This window comes from Bemisia tabaci, chromosome 3 (genome assembly GCF_918797505.1).
Source record: "Bemisia tabaci chromosome 3, PGI_BMITA_v3".
Lineage (NCBI taxonomy): Eukaryota > Metazoa > Arthropoda > Insecta > Hemiptera > Aleyrodidae > Bemisia > Bemisia tabaci.
Genome location: NC_092795.1, coordinates 26,447,078 through 26,471,295, shown reverse-complemented (window position 1 = coordinate 26,471,295; position 24,218 = coordinate 26,447,078). Strand labels below are relative to the sequence as shown.

At 40.3% G+C, this 24,218-nt stretch overlaps 1 protein-coding gene and 1 pseudogene across 2 annotated transcripts in view; both read left to right on the top strand.

Moving 5' to 3' along the window:
• Nucleotides 1–24,218, top strand: part of Ets65A (DNA-binding protein D-ETS-3) — a 124,922-nt gene that overhangs the window by 27,733 nt on the left and 72,971 nt on the right. Inside the window, exon 1 of one of the 2 annotated variants that reach the window (XM_019042504.2) lies at nucleotides 10,249–10,388. The exons of the other annotated variant lie outside the window; for it this stretch is intronic. The gene's annotated coding sequence lies outside the window, so the exon portion shown is untranslated. Of the gene's footprint in view, nucleotides 1–10,248; nucleotides 10,389–24,218 lie in introns of those variants that run through there. 2 annotated transcript variants of the gene reach the window in all.
• Nucleotides 7,046–9,893, top strand: LOC109031153 (charged multivesicular body protein 2a pseudogene; annotated as a pseudogene).

Sequence of the window (24,218 nt, the reverse complement as noted above, 5' to 3'; positions counted from 1 at the left end):
AAAACTTAGAAAGGAAAATATTCCAAATCTCCTGGTTTAGAACCTTTCTTTTTCTTTTTTTTTTTCAAGAATAATGTTGAGATCGGAGTGAGGCCAATCGTGTTTGTCAAAACTACTATGGAATTCATAACATTCTGTTTATACAGTTTTCTTTCTAGGTTTGACTTGAATAACATTTATCACACTAAAAAAAAAATCTCGGTGTAGTTACCAAGAAAAGGGTAAAATTACCAAGAATTCAGGGTTCTATTTGATCCCAGTTTTTTCTTGATTAAATTACCATTTATGGAATTGGTAATTTTACCGAGAAATCTCGGTAAAATTATTGAACTTTCTCGGTAATTTTACTGGACCTTGGTAAAAACGCCGATATTTTTTATCGACTGTGGTAGAATTACCGAGATAAAATGACAAAGTTACCGGGAATTGATTACCAATAAAAGTGGTATTCTTACCTGAAAAAACAGTAAAAATACCGGTTTTTAGGTGAGCTTACCAGTCTGTCTTGGTAAAATTACCAATAATTGGTAAAAAAAGTGAGATGGTAAAGGTACGTACCAACGGACCTTTGTAAAAAGGTTAAAATTTTTTTTTTCAGTTCACACTTATTTTCTCTTTGATGAGTTCAGTTAGGACCTTTTCGGAAAAATGAATGTTTTCCGGTGCTCTCTGGCAACTTCTCAATCGCAGTCAATTGTAAATCCAGCGGTGCAAAACTAATAAGCCGCGGAGCGGGAATAATTATCATGGACTGACAACACTTTCATTTCATAAAAAGAGTGGCGATGGCCCTGGATGGGGTGAGCCGCGAGCCGAGCACGCGAAAAAGTCATGAGTCATGTAAATCGCGCCCCCTGGAACTACATTGTTGTACTCGCGTAGTGTCTGTGACTCGATTTACGGCCTCAGGGCTGGCTCGATTCTCCTCACTACATTACGAGGTCTGCCCCTTGGCCACTTCGCGACCCAACCCTCGGAGAATGCATCGTGTGTACCACTTTTTGCAGCGATGCTATTCGAAATTTAAAGTTTATTATATAACACCAGTCTGGCCGACTCGGGTTTTTTAGATCCGCGGCTTCTTATAATTTGATGGGAATGAGCAATGGGGTGCTCTTCACCACGAAGAGTTTTGAAATAGAAAAAGAAAACTCGAATATGTTTAAGATTTCTTCTTTAAGTCAGACGGTGACGCATTGGACATCGGGAGAGAAGAAGTAGAAGAAGAAGAAGAAGTAGAAGAAGAAGAAGAAGAAGAAGAAGAAGAAGAAGAAGAGGAAGAGGAAGAACAGGAGGAAGAAGAAGAAGAGAGGGAGGGTAAGAAGAAGAAGGGTAGAAGGAAAAACAAGTAGACGAAGAACTGAACAAGAAAAAAGGAGAAAAATAAGGAGGAAATGGAAGAAAAGAACGAGAAGAAGAAAATGGAGGAAAATAATGAGAAGAAGAAAATGGAGGAAAAGAATGAGAAGAAGAAAATGAATAGGAAGGAAAGTGACCAAAAAAAAGTAAAAAAGGATAAAGGGAGGAGAAGGAAAGTAGGAGAGGATGGGAAGAGAGAAGAAGAAGAAGGAAAAAAGAGGGGGAGGCAAAAAACGAAGAATACGGAATCATACTTGTTCATCTTCTTCCGTGCATCTTCTCTTTTCCTCCACTCTCTACCTCCTCTTTGTCCCCCTTCTTTTATAAATGGTTATACGTGTGCTTTGACGTTGTTCGGTGACGGAGCTCAAACAAAAAACGATAACAAACGACGATTGGTCGCTTAAAAAGTCGCGCGCGTTTAACCCATGACTGGGTGTCGAAAGCTATCCGTGGGAGTGCAAACAGATCCAACTGCGGGATAGGAGTTAGACGGGAGAAGCAATTAGGCGTTGACCTCGGTGTGATGGGAGCATGATTAAGATAAACAGTGGTTTGGCCACCTGAGAGCAGGGGATGGCCCAGGCACGTGGCCTCAACTCACCACCTGAGCGCCGTCGGGCCCTGCAAATGGCCTCCACATCATCCGCCTCATGACAGGTCAAGTGGTGGTGAGCTGGCCGTCCGCCGTCGTAAAAACTCGTTTTATTAGTGATGTGCGTGGGGAAAATTACACACAATCCCCTTATAAAAAAGGAAAAGTGTTCTCCCGGCTGCATAAAGTGACTGAATCGAAGATTTCCTTACAGCAAAAGTTATACAGCTTTTCTTTTAGATAAGCGTATCTACTTCTTTTAAAATTTGAGGAAATTAGTGCGCTGAACACGTGAGTCGTCAACTTTCAGAGAGGGTCGTCCTTGAAATTTGAAAGACGAAAAATATGGAACCATGAAATTTGAAAGACGAACCAAAAAAATATGAGGGGAAGTCTTCAACGTCGCAAATGGAGATACGTAGTCTCGCATTTTGGCCATCGATGTGAAACTATGTATTATGGACCGATGTAGGTTACAGTGCATTAGGATCCATATCAGGACCGGATTTACCTACTTATTGCCGCCCATGGGCCGCTAGTATTTTGCCGCCCCCTTCTCATTCGTTTTGAAACATCAATGAAAACCATCAAATGAACGTGCTAGCGGGGGAGGGGTGCATAAGACGCGTTTACACGTGTTGGGCACATTTTTTGCGAAAGCCCAGTCAACAATACTAGCAATAGTTCACGAAACTTTGCGCGAAAGTTAAGTTTCGTAAACCTATCTCTGTGTGGACAAGGCCTTCCATTCATAAGAAATGAACCAAAAAATTATTAAAGAACAAACATAAATGTGGATTAATGATTTTAACTTCCGCCGCCGCGCTTCGCAGACTGCACTGTGTTTGACGCAATGCGTGAAGTATTCACGCAGTCTTGTAGGCGCTCCCTGTCTCGCGCTGATCGCACTGTGTTTGCCGCAATGCGTGAGGTATTCATGCATTCTTGTAGGCGCTATCCATTTCACGCTGTCCGCAATGACCGCACTGTCTTTGATGCAATGCGTGAAGTATTCGTGCAGTCTTGTTAGCGCTAATATGTGTTACATGCCGATCGCCGCGCCGAGGGCTTCTCCTTTTCATCTCAAGTCCTCGTCATCATTTCTCTCTAGGTAAGTCGCGCCGCTCCAGGTCAAATTACGTTAATGGTTTCTGTCTTAACTCGACTAATTAAAGGTGCTGCCTCTTATATCACTGAAAGACGACAAAAGTAGAAATTACTATACTCTCAGAAAATTAGAGATTTTGTCGCCTTTTCTCGTTTATAATTTTTTTTTCTAAATCCGAATTTTTTTTATACCTACATTTAAAAAAGTTGCAAAACTTGCCGCCCCTATAGATTTGCCGCCATGGGCCGCGGCCCATGTGGCCAACCCCTTAGTCCGGCCCTGGATGGATTCCATATGGATTCCGTATACGACCGAACTTTGTTTATCAGTCCGTAAATCTCAGTTTTAATGCTGTAGATAAGTTTCTTCGTGGAGAGCGTGGATTACGATCATTATTTTCTCTCAAAAGGCCTCGATACACAATCGAATTCCCGGACCGATTAAAGTGTCAAATCAAAGTGTCGGGAGTCTTCAGTCTTAAAATCGCACTTCGCCTAATTTTCAAATGAAAACCTGGCAAAAATTGTGACATGTGGCAAGAAATGATGAATGGTGGCACTCCGTTCTGATCAAAATTGACAACCCGTCCAATTTTGATCAAAGAAAATTGTTGAATGGTGAGCATCAGTCATCAACCGGTCTACTTTGATCGGAATCGGTTCGGAATTTGATCGTGTATCGAGAGCTATAGAAATCGACAGTGGGGCAGCACAGCATATGGATCTCGCCCCTATAGATCGGTAAGATTCACCTATGATAGCAAATCTCGACACCGTGCAATAGTAGCAGCAATGGTTCATCGCCTCAACCAAAAGTTCATCCCAAAAGCCCTGGATAGACGATCAAATTCCGAACCAATTCCGATCAAAGTAGACATGCTGGAACGGAACATGTCAATATTGGTTCATTTTTTTAAAGATTACAATGTATGATAGAAATCAATGATTCGCGGCGGAGGTCACGTGGGCATTGCGAAGACTTTAGAGAAATTAAACAGAAATTTTTATCGGAAAGGTTGTACGGATTGAGACGTAAAAGAATACGTTAAAACTTGTGATAAATGCGCTTATGCAAAGAAAAGATCAGGAAAAGAAATAGGAACAATTCATTCACATGAAATTCCAACGCAGCCCATGGAAAGATTGTGCATAGATATCCAAGGTCCAAACTCGTTATCAGGTGGATACAGATACATTATTTTACCTTCATGTTACTTAACATCGTATGTTTATGTCAAACTCGTTGAATCTGCTGATTCAAAGTGTGTAATTGAGTTCTTCAAAGAAATGTTCTTCATTTTCGTATTTCCGAAACAAATTCAGACGGATAAAGCAAGTTAATTTACATCAGAGGAATTAGGAAAGTTTCTTCATCAAGTAGGGGTCAAACACAGTTTTTCAGCAGGATATGCCCCATGTCAAAATTCCAAGAGTGAGAGAAATTTGTCTTTTAAAGGCAATTGTTTAAGGGAATACTGCAATCCGGTCACTACAGCCTGGAAAGAATACGCAATTTGTGCAATGATAGCCCATAATTCAACAACAAATTGCGCTACAGGAATTTCCCCGCATAAACTTTTATTCGGATATAATTTTAGAAGTCCGTTTGAAGCAGCAATACGTCCACCTGGTGAGCAAGTTTCTATTCAAGAGAGATTAGATAAGATCAGTGAATATAGGGAACAAACCGAGGTACTAATAGAAAAGGCCAGAAAAAAGCAGGAGGAGTACAAAAACCGACGTTTAGCCGATGCGCCCTTCAAAGTAAACTGTAAAGTCCTATCGTATATGCCAGAAAAGAAGAAGGAATAACGCGGGAAATTGAAATTTCAGTATGTTGGTCCATTTTTGATCAAACGAAAAATTGGGTTATCCATGTTTGAAATCGAGGATTTACGAACAGAAAAAACAGGAACTCAGATTGCACATCCATCTACATTAAAATCTTATCATGAAAGAAAGGCATCTTAGAGTGAAACACAGTTGTTTGTGTCTTCTAGAGTTGGATAACTGCACAACCCACCCCCTACAAGTGATTTTTTTGAAATGTTGGTACTATTCTTCTTCTTGCATCTGTGGCTCATGTTCAGAAACTGTGAACCTTTTAAAATACAACCTCTAAACACGGGAGTGATTTTTGAATGGGAAACGGACGTTATTTTGTCAACACATACGTGGACTGTCTCGGTAAATTATGATTTAGGCGAAATTTTTAATGAGCAACTGCAATTATTACAGCAGATAGGCAACTTGTCATACACGATTAAAAGTTTTGATGAAGATGGTGAAATAGAAGGGCGTTTCAACGAGTTATTATCATCTTTAAACACTTCAGTAGGAAATTTGGATAAAGAAATATCAGCTTTAATAAACTTCGTACGGATAAGCAGAAGGAAAAGAGCCTTCAATACAGCTGGCACAGTTATTAAATTTCTTTTTGGCAAACCGGATCACAAGGATAGAAAAAAATTATTTTCCGAAATTCATAAATTAAAATTGGATACAACTCGAATTTTTAGTTGACAATAAGTTACAGAAAGTTAGGTTTGACAGTGATGAAGGAACTTTAACGGGAGGATTGAACCTTGTTGAAGAATTAATTTATAATCTAACTTACTTTAAAAACGGATTCCAAGAAAAAATTAATGAAAATTTCCAAAATTTGTCCCTCAAATTTCACAGACTTCGACACGAGAATGTTATTGAGTTAGAACTCTCGTCATTAATTTTCTACATTATAGAGATTCAGAACGCATTTTTTAACTTTCATGTAGCAATTCTGCAATCGAATCCAAATCATCACCATTTTTATTTCCTCCCGATGTTCTAAACACCATGTTAAACATTATCAACTTAAATATTAAGAAACCGCTAGAGACAATTGCGACTGTGCCCAAAAATGAAATGTACGACTGTTTTGCCTTAACAAAGAGCAAAGTCTATTTCTTGGATTCAAAACGGACTATTGATATTTAGTTTCCCATTGCTGATTCGGGTAGTTATTTTGAGAGATACAAAATTATTCCAGTTTCTCAACCACTCTAAAATAAGTCGAGTAATTATTATGTACCCACGGGTTGGGGGCGTTACCTAGTGGGCGCGTCAGCAGGTGGCGGATAGCTGGATTCCCTATGTAGGTAGTGCCGTCGTGTAATACTTGTGTAGGGTAGCCTTGAATATACTGAATAAAAGGTCGCGGACCAAACGCTCCAAGCCCCAAATACCCAGCGTGTAAAGCGACCCGTGCGTTGGGAGTATGGCACCAGGGGCAAATGGTGCCTTAACGGAGCCCTGGGATACCGGGCGACCTCCCAGCGTATGTAGCCTTACCCTGGTAAGAGGCTCTGCTAGGGTGGACCACACCACTTCCTCACATCTCGTGGGACTCATATGGATAACATTCACTCTGAAACACCACAAAACCAGAACATCTCAGGGGAGAGTCGACCAGACTCAGACCTAGAGATGGTACTTCAGGGGAATGAGGAGAAGCAACACACTGCTACATCCTCAGAACTCTGCACAGGCGGGGGGCACGAAAATGCCGCACTGCAAGAATCCGAGGTGATGGAAGTCTCCTCTGAGACGGAGGAGAGGCTTTTGGGAGAACCGAAAGACTCAGCAACCTCAGAGGAAACTACCGGGGTGGCGGAAGCCAGAACCGGAGAGACCGAGCCAAAGGACAAAACGAAAAAGAGGAAACTTTCTGGAGCCCAAATCAAAAAGCGAAGAAGGGAAAGAAAACTCAGGGAGGAGCAGGAGAAGGCAGCGGAGGGGAAGTCAGCAATGACAACCAACCCTCAGACTTCAGCCTTAGTCTGAAAGACGTACAGAGAATGCAGTGATGAAGCAGATGCTGATGCAATACCCTTACCGAAACCAACTAAACATTCTGAAGCTCTTCAGCCAGAAGATTTAGAATTAGCTAAAGTATGTAAGATTGTAAATAATATTTGTAATAATGTATTATAATGTATGTATGTATTGTAATGTATTATAATGTATGTATGTAATTGTAATCGTCGTATGACACCAGAAGAAATGTTGAGGAAAAATCAACGGGCTTTGAACAAGGCAATGCGTGATCTAGACAGAGAAAAAGCTCATATTGTTGGAATATCACCGTATCAGCATTATCAACAAGTGAATCGGTCTCACTCTCATTAACCTTAATTACTTGATCGACAAGATAACAGAAAACTCTCTATTGAACCACTTGTTGTAATTCCTGTGTGAATGAAAGTTGATTAAATGAGTCACTATGAAAATAAAGTTGTTTTTAATAAGAACCAAGATCCTCAAAATCTTAACATGGTAGCAGAGCGTGGTTGTCTCGTTATGTGGTTCTTATAGTTTGTGCGTGCCTTTGTGGACTTGTAGTATTTGGCCTGTGTGGCAAAGTAACAATTGACAACTTTTTGAATGTGAATTTCGGACCTTTGTGGCAGATTTCAAACTTTTAAATCATACCTCCGTGGTGTGAATTCCGGACCTTTGTGGCAGATTTCAAACTTTTAAAATCATACCTCCGTGGTGTTAATTTCGGACCTTAGTGGCGAACTTTGTTTTTATATTTCGGATCTTGTCAATATCCGGGCCTAATTTGCAAACTCTTATTTTGCTTTAATTTCGTATTTTTCAACCTTCGTGGTAATTTAACCTTCGTGGTATTCTACTTCGTGGACTTAATTTTTTTTTGAACTTTAGTGAACTTATATTCATTTAACCTTCGTGGTATTTTATTTCACTTGTATTTGACCTGTGTGACAGAGTGACAACTTTAATATCTTGAACTTTCGGAATCTTGAACTTTTGGAACAACAACATTAGTGGTATCTTCGTGGACCTCTATTTGACCTGTGTGGCAAAGTCTCTTTCGGATCTCTATTTGACCTGTGTGGCAGAGTGACAACTTTAATATCTTGAACTTTCGGAATCTTGAACTTTTGGAACAACAACCTTAGTGGACACCACAATTGCTGCCGACCTAAAAGAGACCAACAAAAAGCGGAAAAAGCTGATGGAAGACAAAAAGAAGGAAGAGAATAAACTGGCTGAGTTAAAGGCGTTGCCAGAAAAAAAATGCAAAAGAAATTGCAGAATTGCAAGCTCTAGCAACACGCTTGGAAGCTGACCGAGTGAAAGAAGAGGCACAGAGGGACAAAATCTTGGCCTCTTTACGAACTGACACAAAGAGCCTTCAGGATGATAAAGATAAGCTCCAAGCCAAGCAAATTGATTTGAAGAAGACGGCTGATGATGCCAAAGCAAAGTGTGATTTAGCACAGTCAGAGTATGACATTTATTTAAGTACAGAAAGGAAGGAAAAAGCTAAGATGGAGCAGTTGACTGCCAGTTTGGAGACAACCAGTTCACTAGTTTTGGACTCCAGTCTGAAAGACGTACAGAGAATGCAGTGATGAAGCAGATGCTGATGCAATACCCTTACCGAAACCAACTAAACATTCTGAAGCTCTTCAGCCAGAAGATTTAGAATTAGCTAAAGTATGTAAGATTGTAAATAATATTTGTAATAATGTATTATAATATATGTATGGTTGGTTGGTAAATACATTTATTTGGTGCTTTAACATTGAAGCCATTAACACCGTAGATGAGGAGAGATCGTCAAAAAAACATAATTTAAATATTTAAGAAGTAGGAGTCACAAAAAGGGTAGTAGAAAATTAAAATTTAGGACAAGGAAAGAATGCATTAAATTTGGAGATGGGCAAGGAAAGAATACATTAAATTTGTAATGTATTATAATGTATGTATGTAATTGTAATCGTCGTATGACACCAGAAGAAATGTTGAGGAAAAATCAACGGGCTTTGAACAAGGCAATGCGTGATCTAGACAGAGAAAAAGCTCATATTGTTGGAATATCACCGTATCAGCATTATCAACAAGTGAATCGGTCTCACTCTCATCATGAGAGGAGTCACCAAAGCTATGCAGAGTATGAACAGACAAATGTATCTGCCACAGATTCAAAGAATTTTACAAGAATTTGAAAAACAATCTGAGATCATGGACATGAAGGAAGAAGTCATGAATGATGCAATAGACGATGCTATGGGAGATGAAGACGATGAAGAGGAAACCGACACTATTGTATCTCAAGTTTTGGATGAACTTGGACTACAGTTGACTGATACCCTGTCCGGATTACCCCGCCCGGCAAGCCGGCAATGTTGACGTTTTGGCAATGTTTCATGGAAATGTTTCACGCAACATTTCACAGTAATATTTTTCAGCAATGTGTTGATAATGTATTTGCAACGTTGTCTTATAACATTTTCTGACAATGTTTTAAAAATAATTACAAGAAACATTACAAAAACCTTGCAACGCAACATACTTGAGTAATATTTCATGATAATGTTACGATAATATTTAACGCAATATTATTAAAACGTGAATAAGTAATGTTATTATCATATTCATAAAAAACACTGCAGAAATATAATACAATAATTTTTCAAAAACATATTTCAATTTAAAATTGTAACAATGTTTATTAAATATGTTTCCAAATAATATTATAAATTAACAATTCAGTAATGTGTAAGAACTTTATTACGTGAACGTTTCCAAGTGTCACAGCACGCGTCCATAAAAAGTTACTCGCTGTCGAACGTAGATTTTCTTATTCTAGCCGTGGACATTGGAAGAAGGACCGATTGTATATAATGTTGCCGCAAAGGCCCTTGAAGGGGCACTGTTTATGCACCGATACGGGCAGTCCGAGTCAATCTTCCTGTAATGCAGCGACCTTTGGCAGCGACGTATCAACTCTTTCGATCTTATCCGATTCTCGACGAAGATGTTTTTTCCTCGGTGAAACATATTTTTGAGTCAAAGAAATTGAGTGTAACTGAAATGAAGTATTTTATTTAAATTTAGAAAAAAATTGGTCTCATTGATGTTTCTTTAGATAAAAAAAAATATTAATTATAATTAAAGAAAATTTCTTTGTCAAGAAAAAATTAGCCTGTGTGGGTGCCTTTCTTTAGATTTTCGCGTTTTCGGATGATCTGCTCGTGCTTGAAGAAAATTTTATCTTCAAAATATGGTTTAATTTATTTGAAAACGCGAGCCGCGCCGTAACCATACGATCATACGATTCGGCTTCTTCCGGGACTTTTCGGGTAAGTACGACAGCGTGCTTCGTAGTTTCCCTCCAACTCTAAAACTCAGGACCTAACCTACAATCCGCCGTCCGTCATGCCTGGTTGCGCTAGCCGTTACCTCGTTGTTACAGCCAGAGACGATGTTGGTCTATTTTTCCAGTCTCTCTTCTAATGCAGCCTCCAAAATAAATGTAAGTACTTAAATTTTGTTAGTATATCATTCAGGAAATGTAGATCGACAGACCCTACCCAAAATTAATGATCTAAATCAACTGAGATCTTCCTCCCTCCAGCAACGAAAGAGCCTCGCCAAAAAGTGGTGTTTTTTAGCCCCTTTTTTTATACCCGAGTTGGTCAACCGGACAGTGCTCAAATGAAAGCCTATGGTAAGGCAAAGTTTCAACTTGAAGTGACCCCTCGTTTAGGCTGTACAGCGTTGCCAATTTTCCAGTTTCATGTGATAAAATCAAGGATATAGGACTGTTAGTCCGGTGCATAAGTAGACTAGTACAGCCGAGTTGGTCAACGGGACAAAGCTCAAACGAAAGTGGTGGCCACCATCTACCATCAAATTTTGACGGGCCGCACTTTTTTGTTCAAAGTAAGATCAGAACGGAGTGCCACCATTCATCATTTCCTGCCACAAGGAAACATTTCTGCCAAGTTTTCATTTTAAAATGAAGCAAATCAATGAGTTTAGGACTGATGACTACCGACACTTTGATACTACTTTGATAGGAATTGGTTCGGGAATTTGATCGTCTATCCAGGGCTTAATTTTCAAATGAAAACCTGGCAGAAATGTAACATGTGGCAAGAAATGATGAATGGTGGCACTCCATTCTGATCAAAATTGACGGCCCGTAAAAGAGAATTGTTGAATGGTGAACATCAGTCATCAAATGGTTTACTTAGATCGGAATTGGTTCGGACTTTGATCGTGTATCGAGAGCTATAGAAATCGACAGTGGGGCGGCACAGCATATGGATCTCGCCCCTATAGATCGGTAAGATTCACGTATAATAGCAAATCTTGACACCATGCAATAGTAGCAGCACTGGTTCATCGTCTCGACCAAAAGTTCATCCCTGAAGTTGAGTGGAGCAACACCCGTTGGGATCCTCAATCACAGCATCATTTCCGTACTAAGTGTGCAAAGCCCGTGGCCCGTTGCCGTCGGTGGCCCATCCATTAAAGTCCAGCGGCCGCAGCGCAGCGGGTCGGTCGTTACGGACCATGAGTCGCGGATTCGCGGGCCGTTCATTCAATAACCATCGTCCCCGGTGAGGAAACTTATATGTTTTTCCACAGACTGAGTGCAACAAGAGGGAACCGCCGGCGGCGTTGCGCCGTGACAGTATGCAACCGGCCGGGCGGCAGCGTGCACTCCGCGCCCGGCGCGTGCTTCCACCGGAACTAAACACCCCACTCAGATATTCATTGTTTCAAAACATACACCACTCATCCCCTCCGTCGGCGATAGTGATACCAGAACCAGCCACCCCCCACCCCCTCTCGCGCGGTCGCGCTCTCGCCATCCCGAGGCAGGAAATGGCCTGGACGTGTGTGTCTTTCATTCCAGAACGGAAATCTCTAGATTAGTCACATGTTGTCACAAAAGTTATGCCCTTTTTTTGCGTATTTTTGCGCTTGGAGGGGTGGGTGGTGGCGGTGGGTTGGGAGTGGAGGGTCGTGGGGACGTCTCTAGTCTATTAAGTCGGGTTAATTGTTTCGGAGCGCCGTAGATTCGACTAATTGCGGGCCCGCGAGGCTTACGATCATTTGCCGTGATGTCGGATGTCGTTTTTGCGAATACTGTTCGTATGAGGCGCTTAAAAAAAGTTTTTTTTTACAGTGTTATTCTTCAAATTTTGGAGTCAGCAGACCATTATTTCAGTACCCCAGGGCTAAAAGGCACCTAACTCTATTTTAGTCTATTCGAGATATCAGGGAAAAACCACGCGTCGGCCCCCTTGGTTCCAATGTAAATCGTAATTTTTGAAGCTCCGTATCTCATAATCGGCGTGAGACAGGGCTACCGAATTTTCCGCACACGTGGAACCGTTAATGGAAATTTTCTAAACGCCACTCACAAGATTTTTCTGAAAAATTGAGTTAGGTACCTTTTGGCTCTAGAACACTGGTTTGATGACAGGACCGAGGGTTTAGGATATTTCTGGGAGGAGGGCCTATGCACGCAGGGGCCTATTTTCTAAAAAACCGTTGATTAGCCTATTTATACTCAATACTGTGTTAGCAACTGTATCGATAGGAGATTATTCACTTATGCCATTAAAATTCAGCTTCAATCTTCAAGACCTATGATCGCCGACTATTTCTATAGAAAAAGGGAGTAAACCTGAAAATTTTCAAAAATTCCTCTCACAACATTCGAAAATAATTAAGTATGGTCAAATTTCATTTCCAAATTAATCAACTTAAAACCAGGTGAACGAGCTGCATTGTGAGGAGGGGGGGCGGCCCCACCCTATTTCCGCCCATGGGCACTACCCCAATTTGTTAGATTTAATAGGCCTCTCCGATTAATTGTAGTAGTGCCGCAACACTTGGGTTGGTAATCTAATTTTTATTGGTTTACATACCACCACAATTAACTGGAAATTCCTATATCATTCAACAACTCCTACCTCTATTTTCCTTGAATAAATAATAATAAGTTGAAACGTGTTTTTCTGAAAAGACTGTTTTTTTGTTCGTTTTATACACGTAACCCTTCTTGGAAATCTCCTCGATTTCTTTTAAGACATGGAGGCTTTTTTCAACGAATGCTCTCCTCTTCTACCAATAGATGTAATTCAATTTACTCTCCCTCATTATTCCCTCGTAAATGACAAAACGGCAACAGGGGAAGGGTAGGCGCGTCGAATGGCGACACAGTACCATCTCGAGCTACCCGCCGAACGCGAGTCAGGTCGGGGTCGGGGTGGGTCACCGATGCCCCTTCAATTTCGACTCGGTTTCGCGGATAGTTCATGAAAAGCTCATTCAATTTTTATGCTCGTTTACGCTCCGCAGTGCCGCTCTTCACTCCTGCCGCGTGTCGCCTATTGGACACGCTCTCATCAGACCGAGTCGCGCCATCACCAGCCATCATCAATGTCTCTTGAAACTCGTTCGAGTTTGGGAACTTAATTCGTTTACTGAGTGTTTGGTTCGCATTGAAATTGAGTGTAACATGAAGCCATATAACCAGCAGAAAAAGGAAAACAATTGAGCGTACCTACATTAGTGGGTTACGGAGACAATATTATACAGGGTGTCCCAGGATTCAGTACAAATATTGAAGAATTCGATTCTTTGGGTCAAAAAAAGAAGTTTTCGTGGTATACATTTTTTCCAATAACGATTTCCCTGGGGGCCACCCCCCGCTCCCTTTCTGCCCACTCACGCTCCATTCAGTACTTATTACCTCGAAAATGATGAGTCATGACAAAAAAACGCAAGACACATTTTCTCAATATTTATCAACGCTAAATCTAATGGTGCCGTCAAAAATAAATGTTTGTCCTAAAATTCTGGCCTTTTTTAGGTTCGATACCCTCCTAAACCCCCCTTAAAATGCGTTTTCCCTTTTTAGGAGGTCAAAACTGAAAAAACGCTAAAAATTATCCTCATTTACCAATTTTCATTAATATTGGTTGATAAACATTGTCACGGTGTTAAAGAGACGATTTTTTTTCTCCAACTTTGGGGGGCCGTAACCCGAGGGAAAGAGTTTTTGGAAAAACAGTTATACTATAAAAACCAAGTAAACGTGGCCAAAATGCTGCGAGTAACCATTACTGTTCTCAAGCCGCTTACATTGCCTATCGAGGTATCGAAGGCGAACTGGTCGGAGCAAGTTACAAACAATGAGATTGGAGTATTAACCCACAAATGCCACGAATGATGCAGGGCTCGCTAATTTGAAATAAACCCTCGCACCTCCCTCTCCTTCTGGGGGAAATCTCGCCCCCTCTCCCCTCAGAGGGGACACCAAACAGAAGGGACCCCAAATCATGGTCGCCTCCTAACCTTTCGATGCCAGTGTGCCCCTGTAAATTCTCACCCTGACTGTTGTTCCGTCGGGCGAATTTAGCCTGTATCATTGTAACTGCATTCACATAGTTTAATGCCTTTTTGTGTTTCCCTTTAAACATTAAACTATATAAACGATATACCGCCTTGAAATTTTCCGTCAAACTTACCCGAATTTCAACAATGAAGAAAGCAATCACCGAATTCAAGGCAGAACATTTTGGTTGAACAATGAGACGCGTGATCAAGAAATTAGGCAACGTCTAATGATGTTAAGCCGATTCTGGTTAAAAAGTAAATATATTACGCTTTTTTCAATTATTGCTATACTTTAGATCTTAATTATCATAGGCTATAGTGTATTTTCACCAGCATATCGTATAATTCAATTGCAGAAAATTTAAAAATAGAGAAATGACACGAAACAATTATGTTCCCACTTACCCTGAAACCATGCTAATATTATCAAAATATTTTAAGTGTTTTTCTTCCACCAATGTTTGATCTTAAAAGTTGACGCTTGATTTGTTTACAATAGTAAATACGATTCAATACAAGGAACTAGAAACTAAAGTATCTGATCTGTACTGTTTAGAGAAATTCTTTGGCTTAAGCTATCAAAGTTTTCTTAGGCGAAAAATAAGTCAGTTAAGTCAGTTAAGTGTGGATAAGTTCAAAGCTGCCTTTTTAAAGGCTAACATAAACCATTCATTCTTCTTATCAGAGAAATTAGATTTCCCTATTGGAAACTCACCTATTCGTGAGAATTTATAATTTTAGGAGACACATATCCTCAGACTTAAACTTTGTCGACGTCTCTATGTATACAGACTACATGCGCATGAAGATAAAGATCTCAGGAGGGAAGAATAGGCAAATAATCATCACTTGTCTTCACGTTTCTTCAACTTTACACCGTAAAAAATTTCACGCTGAAAAAATTCACAAACATACTCTATAATTTTAAAAGATATACTATATTATGTATCAAATGTATAGACATATTATAAGGTTGCATTTTATTTGTTCAATCTTTGACCACGTGCAAAATTCCATGATGGTAAAAACGACTGACATCCACTCGTACCCCTGCACGTGTACTTAAAATGTAGGTTTGGTCGAATCTATAAGTTTTTAAGAAATTTTGCCGATGTAATGCAACATACTTAAAATTCCATGGAGTGATAGAAATGTATGATAACCGTAATGCTGTCGGGTTATTCCTTGGAGATACCATTAGTCTGATCGGATTTCCGTGAAAAAAAATCTAAATTGAGTATTTTGTTATGATGGAAGGATCTATACATTCTCATATTACAAATTGAGTGAGCACTTTACGTTGAAAGTGAAAAAATCCCGGTTAAAATTATGCCATATGTGTGGATATCCATACAGCTGAAGATCTAAATTGATATGATAAAAAAATTGATCTTCAAAGTCGTTGAGGAGAACTTGTTTTCATTCCCACTCAAAAATATACCCAAGGGCCTGGAAACATTAATTCAATAATATAATTAGCCCTCTACCTGTTGTTTTGGGCGTTTTTGCTCTACGTTGAATTATGATCTTCTGTACAAGATAGCATGCATTTATTTCATAGTTTTTATGGTATAATGATCCGCAATTTTCTCCTCCTTGATTTCTATTTGTTGATAAGGTCTTGAAACTTACATAGGTATATCAAGGCAAAAGAGACGCGTGTTTTATTTTATCATTTAGTGCGAGAATTTTCCAGTGAAACATTGAGGTGTACCGGAGACTTGCAGATATCGATTCTGCCATGCAGAGGGCGTTAGTGCTTACGTAGCACGATCGCAAGCCTCGAGCAAAAAGTTCCAAGCTTTGCCGTCAGAGGGGGTGATCTGTATTGATGATGGGAGTTAAGGGTTGACTCACCCTCTAGTCTGCGTGCACCAGTAAATCTCAGCAGAATGAAGTATCAGTATGAAACCTTCAACATTTTCGTTGCAATCGTATTATTGATGTCTCAAAGAAATATTGTAGCTGGTTGCCTTCGGAAACTTTCTTTCTAGGATAGCTGCAAAGGAAACGATAGGAAAAGATAAAGGATGGAAGATAATTCTTATGTAGAGGAGGAAAAACAAAGTAAATCAAAGATAACACAATTAATCTTATGATTTTGCAAATGTTCGATCCGAATGCAAATTTTATGTGTCATTTCCATAAGGATAAAAATGAAATGCAGAAAGACAAAAGTTATCTCCTGAATTAAGAGTTCGATTGACCGCCGGTACCAAAGCAAGGATGGAATAGTAGTTTTCAACGGGAGGGTGAGAGTGAAACGATACATTTCCCGAATAATTATTCCAGTCTTGAATCAATTCACTGTAAACGAAAAGCCTTTAGAAATTATGGCTTGGCTTCACATCAGAATTTATGAGCTAAACCTCTGTTATAATGCTCCATAGGTATATTTTCACTAACTTCTTAATATAATTTCTCTCTCTCTCTCTCTCTCTTAAAAAAAAAAAAAAAAAAAAAAAAAAAAAAAAAAGAAAAAATACGAGAAAAAAATTTCTAACGCAAAGAAATGGTTCTCCCCAGGATATTAAGGCACAAAACGGATCTAAAATAGAATTGATACAGGAACATCATCAACATCGAGCAACTTACACTTCAATTGCATTTTCACTTGACTTTTCCATGTTTTGTTGCGGAGGAATGATCCAGAATCAACCCTTTTGCTTTGGGGATTATAACATCGGAGTTTCCTCAACTTTTGGCTGAGGCTATAAATTAATATACCAGGCATCTGTGCTTGTTCAGATAATGCATCACTATATCGAAGTTCTTCGAAGCCGATCTTGTCTCTTACAGTCCCTTCAATTTTTGAATATGCAACTTGCACAGCCGTGGAACACTAATCGTAGCATCAAGTGGCGACAACCATCTCACAATTGGATTGCATTTTGCAAAAAGGAACCAGGGCATTGCAATGTTGCTAAGATTGTGCAACTTCATCCATTGCAATACAACTATTGAATTCCTGAAAAAACATGAAATTTACAGAGTAATTTTTGTCTTAATTTTACAGTTTTTAGCGAGTAAAATAGAAACTGTTTATAGATAGTCAGGTTTTTCTTCTAAGACAAGAGAAGTTGCACAATCTTAGCAGCATTGCAATGCTCCTGGTTCCTTTTTGCGAAATGCAATCCAATCAATGAAGTAGTAGGTCGAGATAATCACCGACTTGAATAGGTCGTTCTAAAAAAGACTTGAGGATCAGAAATTATTATTCGAGAAAAATAGTCAAAAAATCTTGTAATGGGCCCGTTATACATTTCAGAGCTCTGAAATGTCAAAGCAATGAAGTTTTCATATTTAATCACATTATTATATAATCTACTACAGTTAAAACGGATCGATTATTGCAGTTTCCAAAGTTTGCCTATCGTGTTTTCATTTCTGGCGTCAGTCTTTTAAGAATGACCGATTCAATTCATGGCCTTTGATACTCTGGCCTCGCGTCACTAACTGGTAATATTTCCCCTAAATAGGTACTTTGTATTTCGAGTGCTCCGACTGACGAGTCCCATGCGCCTTTAAAGAAATGAGAAAAGCGAACGGGCCTTCAATTTTTGGATATGCAAAACGCACATCCGTGAAACACGAATAGTTGCATCGAGGCGATTCAGCCAACTCAGTCTATTCTTTGTAAAGCGAAAAAGCCCCCAATTTTTGAACCTGCAACACGCATATTCAAGACACTGGATACATAAGCAAAATTTAAAAAAAAAAACTCGCAAAGTATTAAAACACTTTTGCCAAAATAAAAAAAAAAATGAGTTGCAAAATGTATTTACACAACGTGTAAATTGTTTTGATATTTATCATAAGTTTCGATCAAACTCTCGCGAATACTTCGCTAGAGGTCGATCAGTGGGGGACGATCATTGATTAGCGTGCGAATTGCATTTCGACGGTGAACCTCCCAAACCACGTATCTCGTTTGCGGTGTTTAAGAATCTCCGCTCCCATTTTATTTTTTTGAAAGAGAACAAATCAACATCATTCCTTGGAGTTTCTCTAGAATTTACTTCGCACAGAGAGGGAAAATCACGGACGTTTTTAAGAATTCGCGTTGAGTAAATCTCGATTTGAAAAAATAGTGCATGACAGGAAGTCTACAACGTCGCAAACCGAGATACGTGGTTTGGGAGTTTCACCATCGATTTAAAGTTACACTGGAAAAAAAAAAAAAAAAAAAAAAAAAAAAAAAAAAAAAAAAAAAAAAAAAAAACACATTGGAGCTAGAGGCCAGACTCTTAAAAACATCGACCGCACAGTGTTAGGCGCAATGCGTGAAGTATTCCTGCAGTCTTGTAGGCGCTAAATTTTGTTCCGCGCTGACCAGCCAGCGCGCGGCGACCGCACTGTGTTTGGCGCAATGCGAGAAGTATTCCTGCAGTCTTGTAGGCGCCACTATGCGTTTCGCGCCGACCGGCATAACCGGGAATCAATACTTGCCTCTTTCTCCGTGTGTTTCTATATCTCTCTCGTGTTGAGCACCACGACCATATTTGCGGTTGAAGCAATTTTCGGAGAATCATTCACGTGGACGTTACTACGGATACTGCGGATTTTACGGCAAACACCAGGGTTACTACCTATTACGGTAGTCATAGCGACTACCTCTGGATAAGCAACGCTCTCTCAATTCATCTCTGGTTGTAGCTGGTACATCTTTTTTCCAATTCTTTTCTGCAACGTAATGTATCACTTCCAAAATTAACACAAGATTCGCTTTGAGAATTTCGCCGAATGGTTCACTGGGAAAAAAAAAAACACATTGGATCTAGAGTCCAGACTCTTAAAAACATCGACAAGAAAAAATGCTCATGATTCAATCAGATTTAAGCTAAATAATTCAAGAGCCAAGCCTCTTAATTTGAGCGGATTTCCTTTTGTTTTAAGCTTAAATCTGCTAGAATCAAGAGTCCTTCTTCTTGTCAATGTTTTCAAGATTCTGGACTCTAGATACAATGTGTTTTTTTGTCCAGTGTGCGACCCGTTGGCGTGATTTTCACACTACTTTTAACCGGCCAATCCGCGGACCGGCTGTCCAGTTCACCGAATGGGCAAGCACATCGGCCAGTTCGCGGATTGGGCAACGGGGGTGACTCGTCCACGGACGGGACAAAAAAGTTGCCCGGAAATAGCCCAGTGCGGAGACTGGGCAATTCCGCCAACGGAGTGTAACATATTCAGCGGAAGAATTTTTCTTTCAACTTTCACGCAATAGAAAGCAGTAAGCTCTAAAATATTTGTCGCATCTCAGATGACACCTCGGAACGAATCCGTCCGGAGACTGCGGGCAATTCCGCCAAAGGGGTGTAACATATTCAGTGGAAGAATTTTTCTTTCAACTTTCACGCGATAGAAAGCTGTAAGCTCTAAAATATTTTGTCTCCTCCCAGATGACACCTCGGAACGAATCCGAACACAAAAGCGCGGCGAGGCCGAAGTCACGGTCCAATTTGCGATGTCTCAATCGCGGAGGTTGTGGGAAGACCGCGAAGCGCGGGGTCGCGGGGTCACACTCGACCCCCCGCGACGTTTATTTACACTCGTGCGAAAGTGGCCGGGCACTCGAACGTAACCTGCGAACAATTGAGTGCGCCGAATCGCCGACTCACTAAATCACCGCCGCCGAAAAAATCCACTTAATCACGGAAGAATGTGGGGGGGGGGGGGGAGGGGCGATCCCACGCGCGGATAACAATTAAACCGATCGCGGGCCACCCCCTGGCGCTGTAATCTGTTGACAAAATATGCTTCGGCTCGAGGATGATGCGACACGGCGCGATGATTTATCCAAACACCAACAAGGGATAATAAAAAGGCACGACAATTGATAATGTCGAAATTTATGAGCCGGACGAGTTGCGACGGCGACCCCACGAGCCGCGCACCCCTACCTCTCGCGTCGTAACTTCGCGGTCGTAGGGGCATGAATCAATTTTAGCGCGAGCCTTGGAAAGTATGGAGCTGTATGGACAATAGGGCTCAAATAAAAAGTCAGTTAGGCCCTTACGTTCGAGAAACGATGTTGAGCAACAAGGGCGATCATCCCCTGCCCGCGTAGTCAATGTTTTGACGATGGATCGCGCGAATAGTAACAAACACGCATCTACGAGGCTTTATCAGTGCCTTTACGCTCTTTTAACTCGACGATGTAGCATGTTCCTGCTGCAAATGACAAGTAGGGACAGGTAAAAAATTTGCTGATATCAGTTCAATTCCTACTGACACAATATTGTACTATTTTAGAAAACAAAATATAAAGCGTAGCAAAGCAACTAATTTTTTTGACTCTTGATTTTTCCTGTAATAATATTTTCATGATAACCCAGTTTTTGGCCCATAATCAGACTAAGTAACTCGAATCTTTAATGTTTCATATTTTCAATTTTTTGCATTCTTAACTTTGAAAGCAGGAAGTATCAACATTTCTTTGAGTCCCCGTTTTATGCCACCCCTCTCTTTCAAATTTTCTCTCTGTCAATCTCCTCCCCCTTGTTCTAAATTTTGACTGCTTGGGTCACAGATACTCCCTTTCTTTATCACAGCTCATTTCATGGCAATTTTTCTCCTTTCCCATTCTTTCTCTCGCCTTCTACGTTACACTCACTACATATACAATATACGTCACGCTCCTTTACTACTATAAAAAAAATTGTCGTACTTTGCCCGTGCACTGAAAGTCGCTTCATCCCTATCGCAAGCATCCCTCTTTTCATCTCCTTCCTTCATCTTCCTCGGCCTTGCTCACTCTTTCCCTCTCGATCTCTCTCTTTCTTTCTCTCAAATTTTCCACCTAGCCCAACATCCCCCCTTTAAATCCATAAAAATCTTTCTCTCTCCCTAACATTTTTCCAGGAGGCCACCCTTCGTTTTCCGCCCTCTGTCTTTCTCTCTCTCGCTGCGCTCTCACAGTGGCGAGAGTATCAATATCGGAGGAGCGGCGACATAATGGCAGCTCAATTATTAGAGCGAAGCCGAGGTCATTGAAGCGCGTAAACAAGAGATCTCCCCTCTCTCTCTTTTTAACTGCGTGTTCATCTTCGTTAGGTGTATTCATACGCGCCCGATTCACTCATCCCGCGTCTTTATTATTTTTCCCCCTCGCCGTCGCCCGTCGCCCGTCGCACAGTGGACGGAGTCAATTAGAGAGGTCGCACATAAATTTTTGACTAAATCTGCAAATTTTGATATGTCCGTCACATTTTAAATTTCAAGGGGTGCTCTTAGAAGAAATTTTCATGAGGAAACTAGAGTACCCATACAGGGAGAGTATGGACATGTTGAAAATTTTGAGGTTAGGTGATGGAGCTCTTAGACCCCAAGAGGGTAGGCAATCTATGAATTCAAATTATCCAGAGTAATGGGAACTGTCGTTGGTAAAGCACGTACTTGACTTGATTTTCGCATAAACTTACTCATTTTTGCGGAGGAATGCTTACTTATGAATTTTCTTGTTTATTTCCGTTTGATATTGGAGTCTGATTGTCAGTGACATTTGAGGACTTATATGTAACAATAGCGGTTGTGAAAAATTACCTTTTCGAAACACATTCAAAAAACTGTTTTGGCATCGAGAAAATTTTGAGAAAATACTTGAGATGTGATCCTCGAGATCTGTACATTATGCCAGAGTCGAACATATTACATTTTTGTGTGAACAAAACAGTTTTTTAAGCGAGTTTCGAAAAGATAATTTTTCACATCCGCCATTGTTACAGATGAGGCCTCATTTTTCGTTTTCAAAGGTTACTTACCCTTTTGGGCCCTAAGAGCTACATATTTCGAGTTGTCCATACTCTCCCTAGATAGGTACTCTAGAGGAAACCAATGAAACAACTTTTAGAACCTCAAAGTTTTGCATAAACGGAGTTATAAGCGTTTAAAGGTTCCACATTTTGTCCGACCTCTCTTGTTGACTGGATCCAGTGTGCGTCGCCCATGGCCCGTGGCGTGAGGCTTCCCACCATTACGGCACTGATTTCCAGCCCGGGGTTCCCTTTTTTTTTGGCGCGCGTCGAGCGCCACGCAGAGCCGGTTCCGCTCTCCGCTGCGACGGACTTTCATTTATCACCCGGGCCGTGGCAGCTTTCGCAAGCTCGGGCGTCGCCGAGACACTTTGAAGCGATAATTGCCGCTAATGTCGCGCTAAGCTCGGTGCCCGGGTCTCGCGTTTATTGAAAGACGGCCCCGGCGAGTCGGTCATGGAGGGAGGTATTCGGATGAAAGGAGCGTCATCCCCTTGCAAATTGTCGGATGAAATACGTCGTAAATTTTCGCGGAAGCCTCCGATATTGTGACAGCACTTTTTCTTCGGGTCATAATCGTCCTTAAACAGTTCCCAATCTTAATAAATAAAGCGCCTGATAGAAGAGTTAAATTGTAAATTTAATTTTAAGTTCAAACCTATTCCTTGAAATTTAAACCACTAAATTTAATTAGGATATGGAAAATTATTAGTTTGACTTAACTTAAAATTTTAATTAAACATAAATAGAATCAAATACTCCTTAGACCGTTTGATTAACATTGTGATTAAGAGAAGGTTTAAGGAGATCCATAACATATCGATGACTAAATGCGAAACCACGTATCTCTAGTGCGGTGTTTCAAAATCTCCGCTCCTATTTTATTTTTCCGGAAAAGAAAAAGAATTAAATTATATAGCTTCAAATTTATACGGAAAATTCTACAAATAGAGCAGAAAAGTCAAGGAAGTTTTCAAGGAATTGAGTTGACCACTTCTCAAATGTCTGCGACGTCGCAGACGGAAATACACGAGTCTGTACTTTGGTGATCTATGTGTATATCGTCATAAGGACGATTTTAACGAATCACGGGTGTAATTCAAAAGTTTCAAAAGTTCTTGCAACCTAAGGTTAGGATTTGGGAAAATTTGGAACAGCCACAATCAATACTCTAATCTCGGACCGTACGCCATATACGCACGGCCGATACATGATGCCCCTGAATACAACTATTCGTGTTCAGCTGTTGGCCGTGCTGCATATTAGAAAACAGAAGGCGCGCTGGCATTCCTAACACTCAGACTCAGTGCGACTGCGACCAGATGACGTAATACGCGTTGCGCTTAAATGTAAAATCCATAAAACGAAGTTTCTCTATTCAGGGAGAACCATATTAGGTCCACCTTACAGGGCTAAGGAGGCGTTCATTGTAGGTCTGCCGTTTTTCGGAATAAAAGAGCTAGATATGAGGTTCATTAAAAGTGATTTTGAAAAGAGACTTTATACGTTGCGTGATTCTAATAATATTTTATTTTTTCCGACTTCTTGTCTCATTTTATCTCAATTAATTTGAGGAGATCCCTAGCTACTTCAATGAAAACCTTTGCATCAACATTTTTATTTTTCTCAATGACGCTTTTTGGACAGATGTATACTGGTTTTTTTTCAAGGACCAGAATGTCCTTTGGCATCGGGAGAAAGAGATCATTTCAAACTTGGATAATTTTAACGTAAATTGTATGGATCTTGTTTTAAAAAAAAAAAATTACTTATAAATATTTGAAAACTATGTAATAATCAGATTTAGACGAAGGGAATTATGAAATAATATGTAGGACTGTCATAAAGATTCGAGGATGGAAAAACGATTCGAAAGTTTGAAAAAATCAAAAGGGGTGGAAATAAGGGAATGATGGGAGAGGGAGGCATGCAGAACTTCAGAGCAGAAACAAATGGTCGAAATTAGTTGAAGGACTCAGGAAACAATGTTGACGAAAATATGAGTAAATTGTATTCACGCACATAGTGCGGAGACTTACGAGGGCCTTCGGTTGTCGAGAGGGTAAAATCGAATTAAAAAGGATTTAACGGCTCAAGAGGAATGTTACATGACCTCCCTCCGTATAAAAAGAACTTATGTCTATTCCAGCGTTGCAGTTTTTCTATTATAGTGATGGCTGCTGTTATCGAAA